We start from the raw sequence: 13,887 nt of genomic DNA, 5'->3' as shown, positions 1-13,887 counted from the left end.
CAAAACTACTCGTCCCTCCCTCACTGAGAGCAAAACACTCAACTAGGTCTCGACTCTTCGCTGTCCTTGCGCCGAAATGGTGGAACGAGCTCTCTGAAGACACCAGGACCGCAGAGAGCCTTCACATCTTCCGCCGCAAACTAAAGACACACCTCTTCAGACTCTACCTCGACTAAAGACTAACAAATTGTAGCACTTAAATTGTACTTGTAACGTCACTCATCGATAGCAAATTGTAAATTGGCTTATTTGAGGAAATTGCACTCTTGTTTCTTGTTCTCCTGAGTTTGTACCCTATGGTTGAATGCACTTATTGTACGTGGCTTTGGATAAAAGCGTCAGCTAAATGACATGTAATATAATGTAATGAATGCCAAGCGTCATGTCTGGAGGAAACCAGGCACTGCTCATCACCTGGCCAATACCATCCCTACAGTGAAGCATGGTGGTGGCAGCATCATGCTGTGGGGATTTTTTTCAGCGGGAGGAACTGGGAGACGAGTCAGGATTGAGGGAAAGATGAATGCAGCAATGTACAGAGACTTCCTCGGTGAAAACATGCTCCAAAGCGCTCTGGACCTCAGACTGGGGCGACAGTTCATCTTCTAACAGGACAACGACCCAAAGCACACAGCCAAGTTAACAAAGAAGTGGCTTCGGGACTCTGTGAATGTCCTTGAGTGGCCCAGCCAGAGCCCTGACTTGAACCCCATTGAACATCTCTGGACAGATCTGAAAATGGCTGCACCGACGCTCCCCATCCAACCTGATGGAACTTGAGAGGTTCTGCAAAGAATGGGAGAAACTGCCCAGAGACGGGTGTGCCACGCTTGTGGAATCATACCCAAGAAGACTTGAGGCTGTAATTGCTGCCAAAGGTGCTTCAACAAAGTATTGAGAGGCTGTGAATACTTACTGTATGTACATGTTATGTTTTCGTTCTTTATTTTTAACAGATTTGCAAAAAATTGTTTTCACTTTGTCATTATGGGTTGTTGTGTGTGTAGAATGTTGAGGAAAATAATGAATTTAATCAATTTTGGAACAGTGTTAATTTTGGCAGCTATTTTTGATTTAGTCTTTAGATGAAAATGCATATTAGTTTTTGTCGACGAACTAGACTTAAATGTAATTAGTTTTGTTCACATTTAACAGCCATATTAAACTATTTCTTCCCTTCTCAGGCCCAGGGACCCCCTGTGTTGTGTCTGCGTAATAGTCTAGCTCGCAGTACATGGTTGTTCCTCATAGGACAGGTCTATAGCGGGTCGGCAAACCTTTTAACTCGCGGGCCACAATGGGTTGTAAAATTTGACGGAAGAGCCGGGCCAAGAACAAATGGTTGAAGTGTTTTTGTGAGCTAATATAAATTACATGTGAAAAATCATTACATGTGTGATGGTGCGAATTAAAGGAGATCCCGTGAGAGTTGAGCAACTCACGTTTGTTCTCGTTGTCCGGCATGTGCTTTCCTACGGTAGAAGGTCAGACCTGAACCAGACCTGGTGAGCCCGGAGTCCTACCGGCTGGTGCACAGGTGCATTGGGCCTTGGAGGTAGGAAGTTGGGCTTGCAAGCATATTATGCATTTTGTAATGAGGAGGATGATGGGTACTCGGTGATTAATGGCTGCTTTGTACATTGCAGGCTGAACTGGTGACACGGAGTGAAAATTAAAAAACTTAATTCATTTATTGTAAATGACCTCTCGCGGCCCGCCTGCAGTACCTTCGCGGCCCACACTTTGGGAATCGCTGCTCTAGAGTTTTTATTGGGTTTTGGACTCCCGACTCCCAAGCAATGTCATGTGTGGCTCATTAATGGGTTTAGTACATGCTGTTCACATGTGTCTTTAGTCTATTGGCTATTGCATCTTGTGTAGACTGTTTACATATTTGTACCCATATCTACATTTTATGTTCTGTTGTTATTGTTGTGTCCAGTGGAATTTTTTCTGGTTAATGACAAACACACTGACTGACACATATTTCATAGTTGTCTTTTGTGGATGGCTTTTCATCTGTCCTAAATGCATTTTTTTAAATGGTATGTTTTGAGTTTGTATTACTTATTATAGTATCTACAATTCATTTTGAGCATTCTGTTTTGCAAGCAAAAATAAAGCTTCCCTGAATGCCCCCCCCCCCCCCCCCCTTGGTCTGTTACATTCTGCGGTAAAGACTAAAACTAAGCATTTTCAAAAAATAAAATAAACTAGCAAACCCGCTTTAAAATCTAATTAAAACTAAACTGAAATTGAAAACCAAAAGTCAAAACTAAATAAAAATAAAAACTAGTGAAATATTCAAAACTAATAACCTTGTTTCAGGCACGACCAGCTGGGAAGAGGCCCCAGGGAAGACCCAGGACTAGGTGGAGAGATTATCTCTGCACTGGCCTGGGAACGCCTTGGGATCCCCAAGTCAGAGCTGGTAGACGTGGCCCAGGAAAGGGAAGTTTGGGGTCCCCTGCTGGAGTTGTTGCCCCCGCGACCCGACCCCGGATAAGCGGCTGAAGATGGATGGATGGAGTCTTTTCTTTCTCTTTGTCTCTTCGTTTATTTGTTGCTTTCATGACCAGTTCTTCTCTCTTGTGTCCTGCGGGTTTTCCTCCACCTGCTCTGTGCCGCCACGTCCTTCACCTGCACTGCGCACTTCTGCCAAAAGGATCCACCTGTCACGTGTGTGAGCGCCTCTATGTTGCTTAGTAACGAATGTACGGTGGCCGAGACGGTTTAACACAGTCTTCTCACGATGTGGCGTGTGAACTATAGACAAGTTTCCCGGGCATTTCCGGTTTCTGCCAAGAACTTCTGGCGCAGGCTGAATAGTGGTGTTAAAAATGGCTTAGGAATGGCAACATTCGACCGAAAATCTTGTTAATGGTGTTTTGACCATTCCGCATCCAAGTAAGGTAACATCATGGGCGGACAACATGTCGATATGGCCCAGCATCACAACATCCAAGATCTTTTCTTATTTTATTGATTCCATGGCGGTGGATGGGAATGCAATTAATGACCTGAAAAGCTCAGAGGCGTTTCAGTACCTCCATTCCGACAAAGTGGGTTGTGTACTTTTACACGATATGGGCAGTTTAATTTACCTAAAGGCCGATGTTCAACCAAGCCAGTCCGTTAACAATTCAGCGCATAACGCCTGGGTTTTGGTTACCAAGACGGGAGATGTGGAGACTGCAGGCTGTACCTGTATCGCCGGACTTGGACGTTGCTGTAGCCATGCAGCCGCCGTGCTTTGGAAGGTACGTTAGCCCAAGATGTTTGTATGTATCCGTGTGTTAATATATAACAGAACACGAAGAGTAATAAAAAGAAAAAGTAATCCCAATCCCCTCTAGCCTGCCTGCACTAAAAGCATGCTTTAACCCTTCAAAGTCGACTGACGAGCGTCAGTGCGCACCCCTGACATATCTATTAATAGCTTCGGAATGGATAAAGGTATTAACTTACTTGAAAAAGCTGACATTCGTCTGCGTAATAATTAGTAGACTGTTGACTTCCGCGAATGATAAGCCTCCTGTATTTGAGTGCAAATCTATAGCATTTTACCGCAAAACAGCACATCCACATTGGCGCCTTGTAGATGGTTGATGGTCGAAACATTCTCCTTCCGACCAAACATTCAGCAATCGCCACGAGTTGTTGCAACCGTGAACAGCACAATATGTCCCGGAGCCGTGTCGGCATGTAACACCACCATTACTTTTTCTGCACGCTAACCAAAGACAGTAAAAGACGCTAACTCGCTAACCGGAAGTGCTTGGCAGACACAACCGGAAGTCGTTGGCAGAGTGAAAGGCCAATGGCGGCTCGCCTATTTCACTCAGGAAACTTGTCTATAGTTGAAATGCGTGTGTCTCACGGTCAATGTGTGAAGCTTCAGAACCTGCAATGAGTTTATTATGTTAGACGTGTTTGGAGAAGACTGTAACGGACCGTCTCATCCAGCTGAGGAAACGCTGCCTACCGTCGCCAGAGAACCGAGCAGAAAGGTCCGTATGGATCTCTGCTGGCCGACAGTCTGTTAAACGGGTCTTCATGTTTCTGTGAAGCAGCGCGGCTTCAGCCTGCTAACAGTCAGCTAACCCGAGACAGCTGAGCTAAACTAAGGAAGCCACATTCAAACTCGCCGAAGCGTAAAATAGTCGTCGCGGTCCGTAGTCGGTGCACAAGAAGCACCGCTGCACCGATGTGAGCGTTCTGGGTTCGTGGATGACGTCATCGTGACGCGTTAATCACCTCCGTACTTTGCCTGTCTGTTGTCTGTTTCACGGATTGTCCATAACAAACACCATGATCCAGCATATGGATGTTCATAAGTGTACCTGGTACCAGAGCACCCGAGGCTAAAGATCAATTTTGTAATCGTATCGTCTGATCTGAGGCCGCATGCTTTGGACACTCGGGTAAAGAGAGTGGCAGAGCTGTCAACTGATCACCATCTGGTGGTGAGCTGGGTCAGAGGATGGGGGAAGACTCAGGACGGACCTGGTAAACCCAAGTGGTACTATGGTACAGGTGAGCTGCGAATGTCTGGAGGAGGCCCCGGTGCAAAAGATTTTCAACTCACACCTCCGGCGAAGCTTCTGTCACATTCCTATGGAGGTAGGGGACATTGAACCAGAGTGGTGTATGTTCAAAACTTCCATTGCTGAAGCTGCTGCAGTGAGTTGTGGCCTCAAGGTCTTAGGTGCAACAAAGGTCACTGACCCTTGAACCCCCTGGTGGACGCCGGTGGTCTGGGGAGCCGTACGACTGAAGGAGGCCTTTGACACTTTGAGGAACTCCTGAATCCAACTACTATGCCCTCTTTGGTAGAGGCAGAGCTGGAGCCCCGGCGATTGATGAGATTCGTCCGGAGATGCTGAAAGCAATGGGTCTCGGGGGGGTGTCATGGATGACACGCCTCTTCAACATTGCGTGGAAGTCTGCCAAAGAGTGGCAGACTGGGTGGTGGTACCTGTCTTCTTCAAAAAGGGGGACCAGAGAGTGTGCCAATTACAGAGGTATCACACTACTCCCTGGTAAAGTCTACTCCAAGGTGCTGGAAAGGAGGGTTAGGGTTGCTGAGGGGCTCAGTTGTATTGGAGTATCAGTTGGATCTGGTGGGCCTTACCTCTATGCACAGCCTCGGCTCCAGAACCGCACACATGGATGGGGGTGGACTCTATTCTACTGTTGTCACGGTGTAGTTTTATTTCCTGCCTTATTTTGTAGTTTCTGCTTCTTGTCTCCCTGGGTAACTTCACTTCCTTCCTTGTCCTGTCATCCCCTGTGATTGTCTGATTGTTTCCACCTGTGTCCAATCACCTGCACCTCCCTAGTGTATTTAAGCAGTGTGTGTCTCTTGTCACTTGTCGCGTCATTGTCTATGGTCCTGGATGTTCCTCGTTCCTGCCTGCCTTTTTGCCCCCTGTTCCTGTGTGTGTTTTTGCCCGTTGGCCCCTTTGCTTTTTGCCTTTGTACGATTAAAGTCTCTTTTGTTTAAGAACTCTGCATTTTGAGTCCTGCCCTCCCACGCACCCCTGACAAAATGACGAGACCACTTAAGGACTCAGCAGAGTTTTTCCCCGGGAAGAGTTCAGGAGAACCCGTCTGGCTATGGGCAGTCCACGCAGTCTCCAACGGGCCGCCCGTAGTGGGGTTCCCGGCGGATCACGCTGGGAGTGCGTGACGGACTTCGCCGTCCAGCTCCAGGCCTCCTACGCCCTCCACGCTGGGCCGCAGCGCACCAAGTCCCGCGCTGGGCCGCAGCGACCTCCCAACCCCGCTCGGCCGCAGAGCAGAGACTTCCGCGCTGGGCCGCAGCGGCCTCCTGATCTGGCCCCGAGACTATAGGCCCCGACCCTGGTTCTGGCCCAGCGGCCTCCTGATCTGGCCCCGAGACTATAGGCCCCGACCCTGGTTCTGTCCCAGCGGCCTCCTGATCTGGCCCCGAGACTCCAGGCCCTGACCCTGGTTCTGGCCCCGAGACTCCAGGCCCCAACCCCGGTACCACCCCCGAGACTCCAGGCCCCACCCCGCCAGTACCGGCCCCGAGACTCTCAGCCCCGACCCCGCCAGTACCGGCCCCAAGACTCGCAGCCGCGACCCGACCAGTACCGGCCCCGAGACTCATGACTCTGACTCGACCAGTACCGGCCCCGAGACTCACGGGCCACAATGGGTTGTAAAATTTGACGGAAGAGCCGGGCCAAGAACAAGTGTTTGTGTGAGCTAATATAAATGACATGTGAAAAATCATTACATGTAAAGGACCGTCTCATCCAGCCGAGGAAACGCTGCCTGCCGTCGCCAGAGAACAGAGCAGAAAGGTCAGCGTGGATCTCTGCTGGCCGACAGTCTGTTAAACGGATCTTCATGTTTCTCTGAAGCACCGCGGCTTCAGCCTGCTAACAGTCAGCTAAACCTAGACAGCTGAGCTAAAATAAGGAAGCGCACATTCAAACTCGCCGCAGCGTAAAATAGTCGTCACGGTCCGTGTGAGCGAGCGTTCTGGGTTCGTGGATGACGCGTTAATATCCGCCGTACGGGGGACGTACTTTTCCCGTCAGGTGCGTGCGATATTAGGGGGAAAAAAGTATTGTGACTTCGTCAACCACCAACATTTTCGTCTCGTCTCGTTAACGAAAGTTATAATAGATTTAGTCATAGTTTTTATTTTTTAAGTTAAACCTCCTTGAAAGACCAGGGTGTGCCTCTTTTGTGTGCAGCCCACAACAGCGATTGGCCGGAAAGAGTGTGAGCCACTCAGCAGATGGCAAACTCTGCACAGGTGGACTCCAATCACCTCCATTACCTCTGGATCCGGGAAGCACCTGCAAGACAAGGGGGAGGGACAGAACAACACAGAGGAAAAGCTCTGCAGGCATGTAACAATGTTATTACTAAGTCATTGGTGTTTGTCTATGAAGTCGTATAAAGTATTTATTTTCACCCATTCAGATATTAAACTGTCAGTTGTACAACCTAGGCATTTCAACAATATTGACCAACAAGCAAAATGTTATCTATCCATCCATCCATCCAACTTCAGCAGCCTATCCGGGGTCAGGTTGCGGGGGCAACGGCTCCAGCAGGTGACCCCAAACTTCCCTTTCCCGGGCCACATCTACCAGCTCTGACTGGGGGATCCCAAGGCGTTCCCAGGCCAGTGCAGAGATATAATCTCTCCACCTAGTCCTGGGTCTTCCCCGGGGCCTCTTCCCAGCTGGCCGTGCCTGGAACACCTCCCTAGGGAGGCGCCCAGGGGGCATCCTCACCAGATCCCCAAACCACCTCAACTGGCTCCTTTTGACGCAAAGGAGCAGCGGCTCTTCTCCGAGCTCCTCACAAATGGCTGAGCTTCTCACCCTATCTCTAAGGGAGACGTTAGCCACTCTCCTGAGGAAACCCATTTCGGCCGCTTGTACCCGTGACCTAGTTCTTTCGGTCATGACCCGTCCTTCATGACCATAGGTGAGGGTAGGAACGAAGATTGACCGGTAGATCGAGAGCTTTGCCTTCCGGCTCAGCTCTCTTTTCGTCACAAAGTTGCGGGAAAAAGCGAGTGCAATACCGCCCCCGCTGCTCCGATTCTCCGGCCAAACTCACACTCCATCTTCCCCTCACTCGTGAACAAGACCCCGAGGTACTTGAACTCCTTCACTTGGGGTAAGGACACATTCCCTACCTGGAGTAGGCAATCCATCGGTTTCCTGCTGAGAACCATGGCCTCAGATTTAGAGGTGCTAATCCTCATCCCGACCGCTTGACACTCGACTGCGAAACGCTCCAGTGAGAGTTGGAGGTCACAGACAGAAGATGCCATCAGGACCACATCATCTGCAAAAAGCAGCGATGAGATCCGCAGCCCCGCGAACTGTAGACCCTCCTCCTGACTATGCCTCGATATCCTGTCCATGAAAACCACAAACAAGATTGGTGACAAGGCACAGCCCTGGCGAAGGCCAACCCCCACCGGAAACGCCTTCGACTTACTGCCGAGCACCCGAACACAGCTCTCGCTTTGGGCGTACAAGGATTGGATGGCCCCAAGCAAGGACTCCCGCAGCACCTCCCACAGTTTCTTTCGTGGGACCCGGTCGTACGCCATCTCCAAGTCCACAAAACACATGTAGACTGAGCATACTCCCAAGCCCCCTCCATGATCCTGGAAAGAGTAAAGAGCTGGTCCGTTGTTCCACGAGCAGGACGAAAACCGCATTGTTCCTCTTCAATCCTTGGTTCGACTATCGGCCGGACCCTCCTTTCCAGCACCTTGGAGCCGCCCAGGTGTTGTCCGTCTAGACCCCCCCCTCTCACCGCCACCCATGCAGCAGCGCACCCCAACCTATTACCACCTGTGGTGGGTGTGGCCATGGGAGGGAGGGTAGAGGGGGGCCGCGTCACTCCGTCGGCCTAAGCCCGGCCACCAGGCGCCCGCTGTCGAGCCTGCTGCGGCCTTGCTTGCCCTCTGGGCCACGTAACTTGTTCTCTTTTTGGACCATTCTTCGTCAGGCCCCTCGCCTGAGGTCACTTTGCCATGGGTAACCCTAACAGGAGCACCAGGCTCCAGGCAACACAGCCCTCAGGTTCATTGGGACACGCAAACTTCTCCACCTCGATAAGGTGATGGTGCCCGGAGAAGATCTATGTGTGTGTCTTCATGTGTTTATGTCATTTTTGTCTATGTGTGTGTATTTATGTATTTTTTGTCTATGTGTGTTTATGTGTTTATGTAATTTTGGTCTATGTGTGTGTGTGTTTATGTATTTGTTGTGTGTGTGTGTTTATGTATTTGTTGTCTGTGTGTGTGTGTGTTTATGTATTTGTTGTCTGTGTGTGTGTGTGTTTATGTATTTGTTGTCTGTGTGTGTGTTTATGTATTTGTTGTCTGTGTGTGTGTGTTTATGTATTTATTGTCTGTGTGTGTGTGTTTATGTATTTGTTGTGTGTGTGTGTTTATGTATTTGTTGTGTGTGTGTGTTTATGTATTTGTTGTCTGTGTGTGTGTGTTTATGTATTTATTGTCTGTGTGTGTGTGTTTATGTATTTGTTGTCTGTGTTTATGTATTTGTTGTCTGTGTGTGTGTGTTTAGGTATTTGTTGTCTGTGTGTTTATGTATTTGTTGTCTGTGTCTGTGTGTTTATGTATTTATTGTGTGTGTTTATGTATTTATTGTCTGTGTGTGTGTGTGTTTATGTATTTGTTGTCTGTGTCTGTGTGTTTATGTATTTGTTGTCTGTGTCTGTGTGTTTATGTATTTATTGTCTGTGTCTGTGTGTTTATGTATTTGTTGTGTGTGTTTATGTATTTATTGTCTGTGTGTGTGTGTGTTTATGTATTTGTTGTCTGTGTCTGTGTGTTTATGTATTTGTTGTCTGTGTCTGTGTGTTTATGTATTTGTTGTCTGTGTCTGTGTGTTTATGTATTTATTGTCTGTGTGTGTGTGTGTGTGTGTTTATGTATTTGTTGTCTATGTGTGTGTGTGTTTCTTGTCTGTGTTTATGTATTTTCTTCTTTTTTTTGTGCGTTTTAGTGCACTTTAGGAGTTGACTGCCCTCACAGCAATGCGTTTTGGTGTCTGTGTGTGGGGGTCATTGGTCTTGATCTGTAGCCGGGCCTTAGAATAGCTTGTACCACTTTTTCTTTGGCTTGTTGATCTGACATTGAAGGGCTTCCACATGAGAGCTTAAGGAGATGTTGTTCTCCTGGTACTCCTCCTCCCTTGCCAAGGATTGTTTTGCGATCTTAAGGAGGTCGGACCTCTCCTGGTTCCATTCGTGACGTTTACTCTCTCGGTCATCCTCAAACTTCTTGATCAGAGAAGCTAGGAGGTTTTTGTGGTCCTCCTCCTGCGTCTCTTGCTTGGTAACACAGTTTCTGTTGGAAGTTTCAAGGTGTGATATCATGTCCTGAAAGCTGAGGCGCTGCCTTTCTAACGAGTCATCTTTGTCTTTACGAATTGTTGAGATCAGCTGTTCTTGGGATGCCTGGTTTCTTTCAAACGTCTCCGCAGCCTCCTTCTCCATTGTTTGAAAAAGAGTGACGTTCCTCAGCAGGGCATGTTCGAGGTCCGTGGATGTTTTATTCAGCCTGGCTGTTAGGTGAGACCTCTCCTGCTCCCACTCAATAGTACGGCTTTTGCTGACTGTGTCTTGCGTCTGCAGCTGTGCGGTGAGGAAGGAATTTTCCTGACGCTGGGTTTCTAACCGAACATTGATAACTTTCATAGCTAACAAGGTCTCGTTGGACTTAGCTTTCTGTTCTTCTAGCTGGCCTTGATGGGCTGATATGATTCTCTCCAGCGTCTGCTTGGCCTCTGTCTCTGTCTTCACCTGGGCTTGAAGAACGTCACGGACTTCTGTCAGGGAAGACCTCTCCTTTTGCCACTCAAGACGTGCATTATGCAGGCAATGCTCACTCTTAAGGAGAGCAGCCTTGGTGCTTTCGTTGATTTGAGTCTGTTCGTCCAGTTTAGCTTGGCTTGAGGCCTTGAATTGTTGCATTTCACCTTGGTTGGTCGTCATCTCCTCACTCTTGAGAAGGTCCTGTGATGCTTTCAGGGCTGCAGCCATCTTGTCTCTTTCCGCTCTCTGTTTGCTCATCGTGTCCTCTTGGAAAGCCTGGAATAATTCCTTTACTTGCTTTACTGCCTCCTGCTGGTTTTTAAGAGCTTCTGCCAACGTTGATATTTCAATTTGTTGCTTCTTTGTTTGAGCCCTCTCAATTTCCAGTTGACTTTCCAATTCAAACTCCACGTTAGTTTTAGCCAGCTTCAATTCAGCACGGACCTTCAACATCATAGCCTCCATGTCATTTTGAAGGGCCTGTTTTTCTCCCTTCATCCGCTCAGCTTGGAGCTCGTCCTGTGTTGCTTTTAGAGTGGCTAAGATCCTGATTGTCTCCTCTCTCTGTTCGTCCATCTCTTGATCAACTGCATGGGTCTGCGTGCCCATGTGTTGACCCTCAGAATGAGATAAGTGGACACAGTGTTCTTTGAGGGAAACCTTTTCCTGTTGCCACTGGAGATGACCGGCCTTCAGGTCCTGCTCAGACTTTTCCAGAGCGGCCTTGAGCTTAATGATAGCATCCCTTTGTTCGTCCAGTTTAGCTTGGCTTGAGGCCTTGAATTGTTGCATTTCACCTTGGTTGGTCGTCATCTGCTGAGTGGTGAAGTGCTCACTCTTGAGAAGGTCCTGTGATGCTTTCAGGGCTGCAGCCATCTTGTCTCTTTCCGCTCTCTGTTTGCTCATCGTGTCCTCTTGGAAAGCCTGGAATAATTCCTTTACTTGCTTTACTGCCTCCTCTTTGTTTTTAAGAGCTTCTGCCAACTTTGATATTTCAATTTGTTGCTCCTTTGTTTGAGCCCTCTCATTTTCCAGTTGGCTCTCCAATTCAAACTCCACGTTAGTTTTAGCCAGCTTCAATTCAGCACGGACCTTCAACATCATAGCCTCCATGTCATTTTGAAGGGCCTGTTTTTCTCCCTTCATCCGCTCAGCTTGGAGCTCGTCCTGTGTTGCTTTTAGAGTGGCTAAGATCCTGATTGTCTCCTCTCTCTGTTCGTCCATCTCTTGATCAACTGCATGGGTCTGCGTGCCCATGTGTTGACCCTCAGAATGAGATAAGTGGACACAGTGTTCTTTGAGGGAAACCTTTTCCTGTTGCCACTGGAGATGACCGGCCTTCAGGTCCTGCTCAGACTTTTCCAGAGCGGCCTTGAGCTTAATGATAGCATCCCTCTGTTCGTCCAGTTTAGCTTGGCTTGAGGCCTTGAATTGTTGCATTTCACCTTGGTTGGTCGTCATCTGCTGAGTGGTGAAGTGCTCACTCTTGAGAAGGTCCTGTGATGCTTTCAGGGCTGCAGCCATCTTGTCTCTTTCCGCTCTCTGTTTGCTCATCGTGTCCTCTTGGAAAGCCTGGAATAATTCCTTTACTTGCTTTACTGCCTCCTCTTTGTTTTTAAGAGCTTCTGCCAACTTTGATATTTCAATTTGTTGCTCCTTTGTTTGAGCCCTCTCATTTTCCAGTTGGCTCTCCAATTCAAACTCCACGTTAGTTTTAGCCAGCTTCAATTCAGCACGGACCTTCAACATCATAGCCTCCATGTCATTTTGAAGGGCCTGTTTTTCTCCCTTCATCCGCTCAGCTTGGAGCTCGTCCTGTGTTGCTTTTAGAGTGGCTAAGATCCTGATTGTCTCCTCTCTCTGTTCGTCCATCTCTTGATCAACTGCATGGGTCTGCGTGCCCATGTGTTGACCCTCAGAATGAGATAAGTGGACACAGTGTTCTTTGAGGGAAACCTTTTCCTGTTGCCACTGGAGATGACCGGCCTTCAGGTCCTGCTCAGACTTTTCCAGAGCGGCCTTGAGCTTAATGATAGCATCCCTTTGTTCGTCCAGTTTAGCTTGGCTTGAGGCATTGAATTGTTGCATTTCACCTTGGTTGGTCGTCATCTGCTGAGTGGTGAAGTGCTCACTCTTGAGAAGGTCCTGTGATGCTTTCAGGGCTGCAGCCATCTTGTCTCTTTCCGCTCTCTGTTTGCTCATCGTGTCCTCTTGGAAAGCCTGGAATAATTCCTTTACTTGCTTTACTGCCTCCTCTTTGTTTTTAAGAGCTTCTGCCAACTTTGATATTTCAATTTGTTGCTCCTTTGTTTGAGCCCTCTCATTTTCCAGTTGGCTCTCCAATTCAAACTCCACGTTAGTTTTAGCCAGCTTCAATTCAGCACGGACCTTCAACATCATAGCCTCCATGTCATTTTGAAGGGCCTGTTTTTCTCCCTTCATCCGCTCAGCTTGGAGCTCGTCCTGTGTTGCTTTTAGAGTGGCTAAGATCCTGATTGTCTCCTCTCTCTGTTCGTCCATCTCTTGATCAACTGCATGGGTCTGCGTGCCCATGTGTTGACCCTCAGAATGAGATAAGTGGACACAGTGTTCTTTGAGGGAAACCTTTTCCTGTTGCCACTGGAGATGACCGGCCTTCAGGTCCTGCTCAGACTTTTCCAGAGCGGCCTTGAGCTTAATGATAGCATCCCTTTGTTCGTCCAGTTTAGCTTGGCTTGAGGCCTTGAATTGTTGCATTTCACCTTGGTTGGTCGTCATCTGCTGAGTGGTGAAGTGCTCACTCTTGAGAAGGTCCTGTGATGCTTTCAGGGCTGCAGCCATCTTGTCTCTTTCCGCTCTCTGTTTGCTCATCGTGTCCTCTTGGAAAGCCTGGAATAATTCCTTTACTTGCTTTACTGCCTCCTCTTTGTTTTTAAGAGCTTCTGCCAACTTTGATATTTCAATTTGTTGCTCCTTTGTTTGAGCCCTCTCATTTTCCAGTTGGCTCTCCAATTCAAACTCCACGTTAGTTTTAGCCAGCTTCAATTCAGCACGGACCTTCAACATCATAGCCTCCATGTCATTTTGAAGGGCCTGTTTTTCTCCCTTCATCCGCTCAGCTTGGAGCTCGTCCTGTGTTGCTTTTAGAGTGGCTAAGATCCTGATTGTCTCCTCTCTCTGTTCGTCCATCTCTTGATCAACTGCATGGGTCTGCGTGCCCATGTGTTGACCCTCAGAATGAGATAAGTGGACACAGTGTTCTTTGAGGGAAACCTTTTCCTGTTGCCACTGGAGATGACCGGCCTTCAGGTCCTGCTCAGACTTTTCCAGAGCGGCCTTGAGCTTAATGATAGCATCCCTTTGTTCGTCCAGTTTAGCTTGGCTTGAGGCCTTGAATTGTTGCATTTCACCTTGGTTGGTCGTCATCTGCTGAGTGGTGAAGTGCTCACTCTTGAGAAGGTCCTGTGATGCTTTCAGGGCTGCAGCCATCTTGTCTCTTTCCGCTCTCTGTTTGCTCATCGTGTCCTCTTGGAAAGCCTGGAATAATTCCTTTACTTG

Source organism: Gasterosteus aculeatus, chromosome 20, assembly GCF_964276395.1.
Source record: "Gasterosteus aculeatus chromosome 20, fGasAcu3.hap1.1, whole genome shotgun sequence".
Lineage (NCBI taxonomy): Eukaryota > Metazoa > Chordata > Actinopteri > Perciformes > Gasterosteidae > Gasterosteus > Gasterosteus aculeatus.
Note: the sequence above shows the minus strand (reverse complement) of the source record.